The 13,467-nt window shown below is 40.4% G+C and overlaps 1 protein-coding gene across 1 annotated transcript in view; it reads left to right on the plus strand.

The window, feature by feature from the left end:
- The first annotated feature begins 969 nt into the window (after positions 1 to 969).
- Positions 970 to 13,467, plus strand: part of cntn5 (contactin 5) — an 85,918-nt gene continuing 73,420 nt past the window's right edge. Inside the window, 1 exon segment of the mRNA XM_079553441.1 lies at positions 970 to 1,320. The gene's annotated coding sequence lies outside the window, so the exon portion shown is untranslated.

The following is a 13,467-nucleotide window of genomic DNA, read 5'->3' on the forward strand; positions in this document are numbered from 1 at the left end:
ACAGGACACGAATCACTCCACAGTCAGGAGCATTAATGTTAAGAGCACATACGTGATGCTGCTGCCTTTGTAACCATATGACTTTACACGAGACCAAAAACATGTATACTCAGCCAGATCTGTGGAGGATTAGTTAGTAAAAGTCCTGATAATCCACGTCTCATTATGAGTGAAGTGGGTAAAGTGCATCATTGATTTAAAGCCAATAATGACCGTCAGTGCAGTTAGTATGGAGATTATTGGCTAATTATACAGGATTACCTCTTGTATTTTAGGTTTCCTTCCACTTAAATGTAGCCGTTGTCTACTGACTAAGTGAACTTCTGTGCAATATAAATATGTACAAATGTGGTGCTAAAAGATCAACAGGAGAGCAGCAGTAAACGCTACATCTTGGCCATAACTCAAGACTCAGGATTGACAAAACAAAACAAAAACTGTGGCTGGCTAAATGACAAAATAATGGCAGTGACCACTAGGGGGTAGAGTTTAGATCGTCTGCGCCACGTGTGAGTAAAGCATACAGAAGAAATTAAACAAACTTTTACCTGTCCGTCATGCTGTGAAGTGAACAATGGCACCTAAAGAAATATTTGTAAGTGTTTGTTTTTAATCATTTTGAAGCGTAAGTGTAAAATGTGCATAATCAAAGAAGAATGGCGAGTTTTCAGTGTGAACATACAACTATTTGCCAACTGTAGCCAATGTGTAGCCTTGTTTGACTTGAGCTATTCATATGTAGGCTGATCATTCTTTAAATGATTGTGAAACGTTGCTGCTCACACACGATCCCTATTGCCAACATTCATCCAACTTGAAACAATTATTAACCTAAATCCAACTAATATGAGATTATTAGAAATCTGCCCCACGCTTCATGAAAAACACGGACGAGTTGCCACTCCTTGTTACTCACCGAGGACCACCTTTTCCCCTCCTCGCAGTCTGGAGAGACAGGATGCTGCGGAGAGAGAGGCAGCCGGCTACAGCAGCGCCAGTCTCATCAGAGCGAGAGCAGACCAGCCCTCTGTCCACACGGCGACGCACGGAACACCGGATCGCATCTTCACTCGGGCACGGGGGGAAAAAAAGGCTTTGGTGAGGCGTGAACAAGGAACCAAGACACTTTCATGCACATAATATTATTCTGAGCACTCATGGATATACTGTTTACGCGTCCTGGACAGACGGAGGATACTGGCTCACTTGGATATTGTTGATTACGCTTGCCAGTTGCTGTTTGGGTCTGGAACGAGAGAGAGACAGTACGGCGGTGGGATTGCTTGGTTCAGCGTGGGACGCTGGGGTCTTTGCATTGGGGTAAGTACACGAATTCACACGAGTTGGCATTTTAATTTGGATGGATGATAGCGCGCCTTAGTGAACGCACCTTGTTGAAGTTTGTGTAGGCTACTAGGATAGTGATGATTGTTGGTGATAACAAAACTAAACAGACTGGCAAGCAAGTCAGGGTATTCAGATATAATGCTTTAAAATAATATGATACAGCAACGTTCAGAAAATGAACTGAGGGAGTTCATGTTGCAAGTAAGGCTACTACACCTTGAGTGAAGTCACTCAGTGAGAACATGTGGCTGATAGTAAGCGACGGTCTTGCATCCTGCCAATCATTGCTATTTCAACACAGTTGTTTAATTTTCTTGAGCTGTTTATGTAATTACCCGTTATTATTAATGTTGCAGTATTTTAAAAGAAAAGGCAGACAAATATGCTTTTAAATTTAAGGAAATCTAAAGACCAATCATGAAGTCAAAGGGAAAGCAAAAACATATATATGTACAATAGCAACTTGTTTTCTGGTACAGAAGATATATATATATATATATATATATATATATATATATATATATATATATATATATATATATATATATATATATATATATTTTATTATTTTTTTCTAGAAAGGTATGCGAAGATGCTTGTTCATACAAAATTATTTTTTTGTGAATCAATGACTGAAGAGTTTGCAGGAATAGTAAATAAACTGGTATGCAGTGTGAAGCTTCAGGCAGTGCTTTCTAGAGATGCGTCTTTGCACTCCTCTTTACGCAAAAATGCATTAAAAACATGCACATTTTCAATATCCCTTTTCTTTACCCTCCTTTTGAATGTTTGCCGTATTCTCAGAGTGAACCAACGACAGTATGCTGTGGCTTGGAGGCTCACACACTTCTTGCTTTGATCTCATTGATTTTGGCTTTTCCAAGGCTCTGTAGGAGATGCACACAACAAAGAAGACACTATTAGGGCTTTAATCAATTTGGAATATTATTAAAAAAGTGTGTGTGTGCACGCGTGTGTGTGTGTGTGTGGTATTCGATGAAGGTCTAGTCACTGATGGCAATTAGTAAAGTAGTGGCAGTGTAAATAAAGTCTTGACAAAGGGAAAGACAACCTCTAAAAGTCTGTTTCCTGTTAGTAAATCTGATTTGCAGTTTTGGGATTCCTTCACTTATAATGCAAGTCCATTAAGACCTGCCAAGGAGGTGCAGCATGATAGTTTAAGGCAGATTTTTATAGCTCTTAAGTACGCTACTACAATATTTACATATCTGGATGTTTTTGAACCAAGAACTCCAAACCAATTTTAGCTTTCTAAAAATAGAAAAACTGGATTTTGCGATTTGTTTGCTTCAGTTACTCTTGAGTCCGACACAAATGCACTGAAATGACTGGAGCGGTGCTGTTTGAATAGTGAACGAACAGCATGGGGTATGGGGAGTACATCTGTAGCACTTAACCCGTATACAGGCAAAGTGAAACAAGTGCGCAAGCAATTCAAAAGTCACTGATTTGCTATGAAAATATGGAAACAAATGAGCTATTATTTGTAAAGAATGAACAGCGCCTCAGACTTCACGCATCCCACCATGGGCTTTCAGCGGATAACACACCAATACACAGAAAACCATTGCAAGGCTACTGCAGTGATACACACACACCCACTCATTATTAATTTGAGATACTTTTTGATCTGCACAATGATGTGACCAATGTATTACACACAAATATTGAAATTGTGGTGTGAAAAATATGCGGAAAATGACAAAACCAACAAAAAAGTGGAATGTGGGTAAAAAAGGTATACTTGTAGAGCAGTCTTTGTTGTATAAAAGGGGTATTTTAACAGCACTCACTTTCTTTGTTTGTCAAATGATTGTTGAACATTTCTGAAGGTTGCAAAATGATTGCTTCACATGCCGTTGACAAAGTTCGCAAACCCCAAACTACATGTTGCCAGGTTGTCCTCCTTCCAGTGCACTGAAGTGATCTGTCAGGAATAGTGGATGTCTGCAGTGCTGCACCAGAGGGCCCATTCTTCAGATATTCAGCCCGGATCTTAGTCAGGTGTACCTTGTGGGTGGGGTGGACTTGTTTTTGATATTTTGACGGGACCAGACATATATAGCCCCGGTCTCATTCATATACTTTTTTCAAAGATTGTGAATCAAACCAACCTCCATTCAAGTGCCATGTCAGATACAGTGGTACAGTATTGTTTACCACATGGCCACAATCAATATTCAATTTAGTAACAATGTAATACAATAGGAGCTGTTTCAGCAAAATCACTGTACGCATTTCTCTTCCACTTGCACGTATGGATTTTGGAGCGTTTTATTTTTATTTATTACACTCATAAGAAAACCAATACTTATTTTTCTTAAGTGTAATAATCAATTGAGTTCGCACAGTGACGGAGAATATATGAATACATTGCAGTTTTATAACAAAGCTCTCTTTCCTATTTTGACTACTTCTCCTTCCCTGGACCCAAAGTTGAACTTGCATTTTCTTTTTTTCCCGGGAATAAGTAATTGAAGATGATTTGAAAGGGAAGCCCTGCAACTTGGCGAGCACTTTATGATCTGAGCTAGCTTTTGCGCCTCTAATGGAAGCAGTCTCACCTGCGCGCCTTGGGGAATGGACGGACCGATGAACAGATGTTAGCTCTAATCAGAAGTCCGCCGTAGCCGTATTGGCTGTAAATCACTTATTTAGCTGCGGTGCATGTTTTCAAAATGTTGGTAAATCTGCTTGGGGGCAGGTGCGAGATGAAATGTAAATTAGCCAATCGGTTAATCTTGACGGAAATTGAATACGCCTTTGCGTCCGCAGCTGTCCCGCCCCTTTATATCCCCATCATTATTGACACGGGCCAGCTGACATGTGTGCTCGGGGGGGGGGGGGGGGGGGGGGGCAGTATCATTCGCTAATTGAAAATGACAACTCTAGTGAAGGCGTGCCCTTGGGGGAAAGTTGCAATAGAAAACGCGTCCCAGCATTGACAAAGCGAGGCTCAACACAGAAACTGTCTACCAAGATAGCGGCACCCAAGGGAGTCCTATTTTCACAGAGAAATCTGAGACTAATAGTGAAAGTAGGGGGGAAAAAAGAGCACCCTTGTAGACCGTGCTTTGTATTCAACACATCCCGAAAGACTCCTCCTGTGATTCTGTGATTTGAGTCAAGATAATTCAGAAGACAGTGTGATATATGGCTCCCGGTACATGGCTGGATGTAAAGGGCAAGTGCAATTATTCCTCAACTGTAACGGAAAGAAGGCTCTGCAATCATGATAAACTGCATTGCTTACAGTGTCCACTAGGGGTGAGTGATTGCACATTACATTGAGCTACAATGTAATTGTTCATAATCCTTCTATTGAAATGCTCCAGGTCAAGTAAAATCAAGTCAAACTTTATTTCTTTGGCAGAACATTTTTCTTTTTGACTCCACAAAAAGCCAGGAACTTGTCCCTAAACTTACTACATTCGAAGACATTTCAAAATACTACCGGCTGCTCTGAATCATCATTGGAATATACAAGATTGTTACTGCATGGTTCTTGGCACTCTCAGTGTCCTGACCACGGTTCGTGCAGTTTTGTTCCCTCAAACAGAGCAGCGACTGTGAGTTTTGGGCAACAGCTCTTGGGAATATTTAAGATGACAGTGCATTTGTTAGATTAAAGCTATTCATTTTTTCAGACATGTTGCGGAGCTTGACAGTGTCCTCCGCCCCTCTCCTCTTTCCCTCCCAGTAACAGGATGCCAAAGCGAGCCGGTCACTGGCCTCTCAAGATTGCGCAAAGGCACAACATCCCTCGGGAACCATCTGACAACTTAATTTATATAATTGCTTGGAAGAGAGACTGACTTTGAGCCCCCTTATTACTTGTCACTGTTCAGAATGACTTTGAATGTGATGTTCAGTGAGTCAAACAAACAAGCTTCCCAAGTCCCATTTGCGTTGTCGTGCTAAACATGTGTGAAGTTGAAAGTAAGCGCGGTTAATTTAATTACAGGCTCGCCTTCGTCTTACAGAAAGACGATAGCCACAGTTGACATGTCTCTTCTGGCTGATTCTATTGTGCACCATCACAAATGTTCACATGTAAAGCAGGAGTGTGGTGCATATTATCAGGAGTGGCACAGTGATGACCCCCTTAACGCTTTTGTGTATGTGTGCATGCACATACGTGCATGGTCCAGGTTGGCTAAATAGGCTGCACTTTATATGTGTTGGTCTTTGTGCCCTCGATGTGTTAACGTGTCATGTGAAAATACCTGCAGACATAGCTCAAAGGTTAATAATGGTACAGAAAATATAACAGTTTCAGAAGTTAGAACAAACTATTTCTTAATTGGTCTATAGTCATACACTATAAATTATATTGAATGCCATGTTTTAGATCACTGAATGTTTCATACTAGTTTTAACAATTTGTTTCATGTAAAACTGATGGGGCTTACAGCTAATTTGTCACTCGTGATGAAATTACACTGCTATTATCCAATGCATCCCGAAAGTCTTAAAAGGCGTGTTTAGTACAGAGTTTCACACATGGTTTCAGTACAGAGTGATTATAAATAGAGTGCACAGTTTTCATATGGTTTTACTTTGTACAGCATACTTTAGGATTTTATTTGTTTTCCTATAGCTAGCAAAAAGTATGCATTTTTAATTATTATAGAGATTATTAGAGATATGAATCAGTTGTGAATTATAATGAGCTACATTATAATTCACTGTACTTCCGGCGGCATTGTAGTACAGCGGTTAGCGCTCGTGCTTCACAGCGAGAACGTGTTTCGAACGGGTCCTTTCTGTGTGAAGTTTGCATGTTCTGTGTAGTTTTCCTCCGGGCACTCCGGTTTCCCTACCACTAAAAACATGTACAATATAGGCCAGGATGAATGAGAGTGTGTTTGAGAGTGCGCATGAGGGACGACGGGTGGAAATTAGCCCAAGGCTACAATAAAAGCAATAAGCATAAACATTCAAGGACTATCTGATACTATCTGATACTGTGAATAAATGACAAATTGGTGAGCTTATTATGATTCTTTTTATTGTAGAAAATCTCCCTTCTCTCCCTATAATAAAGTATTTCTGAAAAGTGTTCCCTTGAGTATGATACAAATTGCACATTTTTAGCCACTCGTGCATGTTTGAGTAACCGTAGTGGCTTTTCTTAGTGCCTGTGTTTACCCTGAGCTTCTTATGTGACCCTACGCAACCAGGAAGCACATTTCTTACGGACCCCACTTTGGGAACCATTGGTCAAAAACATCTGCTGAAGCTTCACTACTACCAAGTACACGAGGCACCCTGAGGTTTGTTTTGAAGTGGAGTGAGGAGAGGGTTGAAAGACGGGCTTCGGGACAGCGCGCTTATTTATGCATAGGAAGTATAGCTAAGGAAGACTTTAAACACAATGCATCAGTTCGATCAAGATGTGTTTCAAATGATCACCAAATAACTGAAAAAAGTACAATAGTCCATCTAATTATATCCACAATTATATGTTTTTGTCTGTATTGTAGATTGCTCTGTATATAGTTGTATTTAGTATTGTGTTCAGGAGTTTGAGAGTAGCACAATATAGATTCTTTCTTTGAATTAACAATGAAGCTAATTAAATTGACATTAGTACAATTACAAAGTGTTAGCTAAGATTGTTAATTGTCACACTAAAAACGATGTAAGTCATCGTTGGCAGGTTTGTGTGTGTGCAAGTAGTCAGTGTAGTGAGCCGGGCGTGTACAGCGAGCAGAGAGGAGTCATGAGGCCGATGTTGGGGCAGCACCGGAGGATGAAGTGTTTTTCTGTAGGCAGCTCCTGATTTTATGTGACAGTAAAAGCCCTTATCTAGCAGGGCAATGATGAAGCACGGCCATCTTTGATTTTTTATCAGCCGCACGTACATTTAACAGTCTCATGCTGGAGACAGATTAGTGAGATGGGGTTGTATAAATGGGCTGTGGGGGAGCAGGGGAGCCAAATATACAGTCGCATATTAGTTCTTAGGCCACATCTGCATCACGCTGATAGTGCAAATGGAAAGATTTGCTCCAATATCTGTAATGCTTTTGACCTTCAGCTGTAAAATACTGTATTTGCTATCAGCTGGATCCAAATGTATTTGTCATAAATCCTGCAGCAAACATCCCTTGCATCAAAAAGAAAAGACTACAAAGTCAAACAGCGCAGAACCTATTAAGGTACCCTACAACCGTCCTGTGCATTCCACCTTTCACTCAGGTGCTCATTGCCTCAGACGTTGCATCGTGCCCGGCGGAATTTCAGCCGGTGTTTTTTTAACCTGATTAAAATTCATTGAAGGCCAAACTCTTCTATCTATTTTAGTGGCATCCTAATGAGTAAATCTTGTCCGTGAGAAAGAAAGCGAGGCCAAGTGTCTGCAGCCTGAAGAGAAACCAGATGGCTCTGACAGAGACAGACCAATCAATCTGTGTTCATTAATACGCTTTCTTTTGCAATAATATTTAAAGCTGAATGTAAATAAAATATTTTGTGCATATCAGAAAAAAAGTTATGATATAATGTAAGGATATAAAGTCAATTCAGTCAAAACAGACACTAGTAAGGTGGCTGAGTAAGACTACATTGATGTATTTATTTATACACCACGTTACATGGGGAAATGTTCTGAAAGAGATCCTCTGCTCTCTAGACCTGCCCTCTTCACTGATTCAGGCACTCACAGGCCTGTTGATAGTCATGAAGTGGTTGGATATTGAAGCAGGGAAAAAAATAAATATCCACAAACGTATGTGTTAAATAATGTTGCTTTTCAACACTGATCCATTCTAAGATGATTGCAAAATAAGCATTGTTGTGGGTCACCTTCCCTACAGCACTCAGTCATGCATCTTCCTGGCTCATCATGAGTTGTTTCGTTCCAGTCGCGCGCTTCCTTTCTCCCGAGAGATGAGGTGTGCATGCAGGTATCTGTCAGAACACAACCAGACGACCACTGTGCCGCCTTCCACATACCTCCATGTTCATCCTCGTGTGACAAACACTGAATTTATTCTGCTCAAGTGAGCTCATGTAGCATTCAGACAGTTTTAACTCTAAACTTAAAAGAGCTGTGCAAGTGAGACCCGGAAAAAGTCATTAACGCTGTTTTGTGTCGTATTCATTTTGGGGGTTATTTGTGATCTGTTAGTGTCCTTCTAAAATAAACGATTCAACAGGATTATGGTTAAGCGTTCGACTCTGGAAACCTGAGTTCATACAAAGCCAATTCCTAAATTACAATTTCATACAAAAATCAAAAGCTCATTTGGACCTTAATTGCATGCAGAGTAGAAATGTAAGTGGTACTAATAAAAACAGCTTGAGAGGCATTTTGCAGCCGATTATACAAATTGCCAGAGTTTTAGGGAGTAGAAAATTCTCAGCTATTATTATTCGATAGGTTGTTGTTTCCTCCTTGTGTGACTCTATGGATTCATGTTTTCATGGTATCTCAGCTTTTCTTTTTAAACTGGATTCATTTATCTTCTTTTTTTATAAATTCGTGTAAGTTTTACTTTCAGTAGGTCACATTTGTATTGTGTTTTGTAATGACATTCCCTAAAAAGCTGCTTCTGGTTTAAACACCATAAGCAGTGTTAGATCAAAGGGATTATTTAAGTGGAAACGCCATGTTCAGAGCAGGGGCTTTTGTTGTATCGCTGTATTAGGAAGAAAGGAGGCCGACAGCAGAAATTAAATTCAAATGGAGAATCTAATAGCTTATCTATTATTACTGTGGCTCTCCACTGAGTTGTGCTGGTTATGGTTATGTTCTGCATGATAATGCGCATTTTAACATTTGTTTTTATATTTGGGGGTGTGTGTTACAATTCATTATCAGGCTTTCTTTACCCGGGAATCTTTAGTGAGATAGGAGAAACAAATCCTGGCTGCTATTGAAAACACAACAAAGATTATAAACTCTATTTCTTCTTCATGGTTTCTTACTGAAGAATTGCTGCAACCTCTCACTCCCCAACATATGTATGTAAAGACACTGTATGTAGAGGATTGGCAAATAAGGAAGAAATACCAAAAGGTCCCTTTGTTTCAAAAGGGACATTAAAGTGTTGCTAAAGTACCATTACTCTGGCTGTTTTCTCATTTTGAATGACATAGTTGAAAATATGTATTAGTGTGATAAAATATGATACAAAGGTTGTTCACCATGACTTTGGTGGTGAAAGGCTCTTTTTAGAAGCGTCTTTGTCAGCAGTGTGGTTAACCCGATTCCCGGTTTGACTTTCTCCTTTCACTAGATCTGCTGCATTGCTTCTCACTCACTATATGATTCATCTCAAATAATTCCAGCTTCGGGAGTGCTGGTAGTCGGTAATAGACGTATTGCATCAGGTAATGGCACTTGCTCTGCCGGAATAGTCAATTATACACCTGTAAATAAAACATCTAGTCTACACATAATAATGCAATTTTATCTTAGGTTTCCCTTCTGTTATGCCAACATGATATACATCTTGCTTTTGAAAAAAAAAAAAAAAAAAAGCGAGAGCTCTGTGTCGCCTTCTCATCCAGGTGCAGCAAGTGTTAATTTTGCTGCATCAATTAGCAACCCGCTGTCCACACAGCAGGGCCGACAGTAACCACCGCCTCAGCATTTCACACAAACAAATCTGTTCTTTGTACTACTACTAACCATTGCATAGAACGAAGAATCAGCCCTCACATTATAAGCGTTAACATTCGGTACAGCTACACTGAGCCCTTGGCAGTGCACTTCTTGTTGCACTTGAGCTCGGATCAGAGGACAGATGTTGATGCATATTTTATTAACACGTGGGAATTAATGATATGGTTTGGTATAGTCACATGTTCCTGTGAGGACCTATAGATAGAGAATAACGCCTCTTCACTGTCAAATAACAGTACTATGAAGGCACACTGCATTTTGTAAATTAAACTATATACAACATGATGAAATAGCAAATCACTGTTTTCTTTAGTTGTTTTTTTTTTTTTGGTGAGGATGCTAATGGTTTAATCAGCTAGTTTTCTGAGCCTTGGAGAGAAACTGGTCAACTGGGGGCCAGTTAAAACTTAAATGGCGTGTAATGAGAATCCAATTAAAAGAAAATAGAAAGCGCTGTACTTATTAGTGCTTTGTGAGGTTTTTTGACTATTTTCTTTGCTTGTGTCTGCTGCATTAAATATGGTAATATGAAATAATAACATCCCTGAAACATGTTCAATAGGCTAATCCTGCTGTTTTGATGAACCGTTTTTAAAATCGTATTCTTGAGCTCTCTCCTACTATGGCTTTGTGGACCACCCTAATTGTCTGAATCTGTACTTTTTCTCTGTTTCTGCCTCTGATATCGGCCTGTACATAATGTCTAGTGTCATGGACTTCTTTTATTTAGATGACCGACATGAAGGAAAGGAACAGTGTACTATAGATCGTATACTTATCTCTCGTCACCTGTCTGGCTAGTACATAAATTGTAGAGGACTGCTGTTTCTCTCCGGCTCACTCTGCATCTGATCCCTTTACCAGCTCCTCACACGGGGCACTGCTCCTCCATTGAAGCAGTTTACATCTATGCTCCTCGAATGCTTTGATGACGATGATTCAACGCAAGTGCAGTATTACAGTTCACAACACATATTACTCTATATATAGTCACGTATTCACACCGAATACTTGTGAACGTTCATGATGACACTCTAGCCTTATTGTAGTCATGGGCTTTGATCATGAGTTCTTCCTGTTATTGACATGATTTGACCATGAAAGGAGTATTTTGTTTTGAACAGTTAAACGTTTATCGCTGTTACAGGGTCCTCATTTTTTCCTCGTATTTTCCGGACTAAAAGTCGCTCCGGTGTATAAGTCGCACCAGCCTTTTCAACTACCGGCATGGAGGCGTAACTGCCCTGTTTGACAAGCCTCTCCCGGCAGCACGTTGTTCAAGCACCCATTTGCAAACTCGTTCCTCTAGCTGTGGCCATCTAGCTTTTACGTCGCAATTAGCTTTTTTTGTTTTCTTTATTACAGTAAGAGTAACTGCCGCTTTTCGCAAGTCCCTCACAGGTTTCTCGCTCACTTCAGTTTCTCCTTTTTTTCTGATGCTCGATTACCGTTTTTTAAAATCTTCAGTAGTACAGGAGTGAAAGATACTGGTACACAAGCCGAGAGCGCCCTCTAGTGGCTGTCAGTGTGAAAATAACAAACATGTGAAATTATATATTTTGGTACATGAGTCGCACCTGAGTATAAGTCGCACCCCAGCTAAAATATGAAAAAAAGTCAGACTTATACCGTAGTCCGGAAAATACGGTCAGTGCTTTGTTTTACCACAGTTGGAAGACCACAATATCATTATTACTGAAAATTATATTGATCTGTTGGGCCAAGTGTCCTCCTACAGTAAACATTGATTTGAATCCTGTATTTTTTTTCTACAGCAAATGGTGCCAGAATTGAAAGGCTCTGGATAAAGTACCTATGATTCATCACAGAATGAGGAATGACTTGGGTTGGCTATTTACCAGTGAGAAATTTGATACAGCGTTTATCTATATCCTGCGAAATTGTCTTGAAATATAAAATATCTAAAGTGTGTTTGATGTGGTTGGACAAAACCGTAGTCGCCTTAAAGCAAACTGCCCGACTTAACCTATTTCTCCCTCATCCATGCCTGGCCTGGATTCCTGTGTAGAAGCTCCCCATCGCTGTGTACCATTTCAAGTACTTTGCTCTGCTGGGATTTGAACTGTCATTGCTGCATTCCGATACGAGGGCCGGGCAGAGGACATGCACCCTCCATGTTGCACTACAGCACATACTTCACACTGCTCACATCTTCATCGCACAGACACGACGCCTGTTCATGTAATTGTATCTCGATGAAAGGTGCCGGGCCCATTCAGGTGTGCGCCGGCTCCTGTTGAAGACAATAATTGCCTGCACTGCTTTTCCCTTTGGTAATTGTCTTTTGATTGAGGTCATCAGGACAATTAAAACCACTGAGGGGTGAAAAGTGGCAGCAAGAGGCGTGGGACAGTGGAGCTGATTCTTGGTGGTAAAATAGAACAAAACATGGAGGAGATAATTGTGCTTGGGGAGACACAGGACGGTGCACTGTGCAGGAGCTTTGTATCTCTCCTGTCTGCCTCTGAACTGCTGTATAAATAGATTGGAGGTTGGAGCATGTCTTTGTGTGCGCCCATTTTTCAAATTAGTTCATACCAGGCGTGTTTTTAATGATGCGTAGGGCTGGGTGCTGTTTTTTTCGGATACCAATACCTTACCGATACTTGTTTTCGATACCGATACCTGAACAATACCTTTTTACAATACCTAAACTAAAATATTTCTCATCTAGAACTAGAAAACAGAACAGTAATGTTTGGAAGATCTGTAAATTTAGAAGATCGGGTTCATCTCCATTCTTAAGAAATGTGTGAAAAAAGGGGAATAATTTGGGAAAAATAGAGGGGGAAAGGGAAAATATTGATTATATATTGAATATTGAAAATTGAGAAAATATTTGGGAGAAAATGAGAAAAAAAATGGGGGTATAAATGGAAACAAATGCGCATGTAGGGGGGGTATCCAGTATTCTGCAACTCAAAGTATTCTCAACACTGCATAAGTGTGGTCCTTAAAATGGCAATTTAGAAAATGTAAGTTCTAACCCTTGGAATTCATTGTAATAGTAGAGAAAACTCTCCTTGTGATGTTTTTTCTCAATTCAACCTGGATAGACTCAAACAAACAAAAGCAGCGATTAGGAAGATTTATTGACATGTATATTAGTTTTGGCGATCAGACACCGGCGGTAGACATCGATGTATGAAAGTCAGTATGGATGAACAGCTTGTAGTTAGGGATGTCTTCCCCCGGAGCCTGGACACTGGTGGTGGTATGGAAGATCCGTGAAGATGCAGCAGGTAGAAGCCGTGGATGGAAGAAGCGGAGATGGGGTGGAGGCGGGTCGCAGCGCAGCTGGGAAGCGAACAAACCATGATTGCTGGGGCTTAAAAGCGGGACCGAGGGCGATGATTGGCTGCTACGGAGGTGCGGCTCTTATGCTGATGGCTGAGGTGGAGGTGTGGCCCTCTCGGAAGCGATCATTGGCTGGAGGTATGTGA

The sequence above is a fragment of the Gobius niger genome, assembly GCF_951799975.1.
Source record: "Gobius niger genome assembly, chromosome: 1".
Classification (NCBI taxonomy): domain Eukaryota; kingdom Metazoa; phylum Chordata; class Actinopteri; order Gobiiformes; family Gobiidae; genus Gobius; species Gobius niger.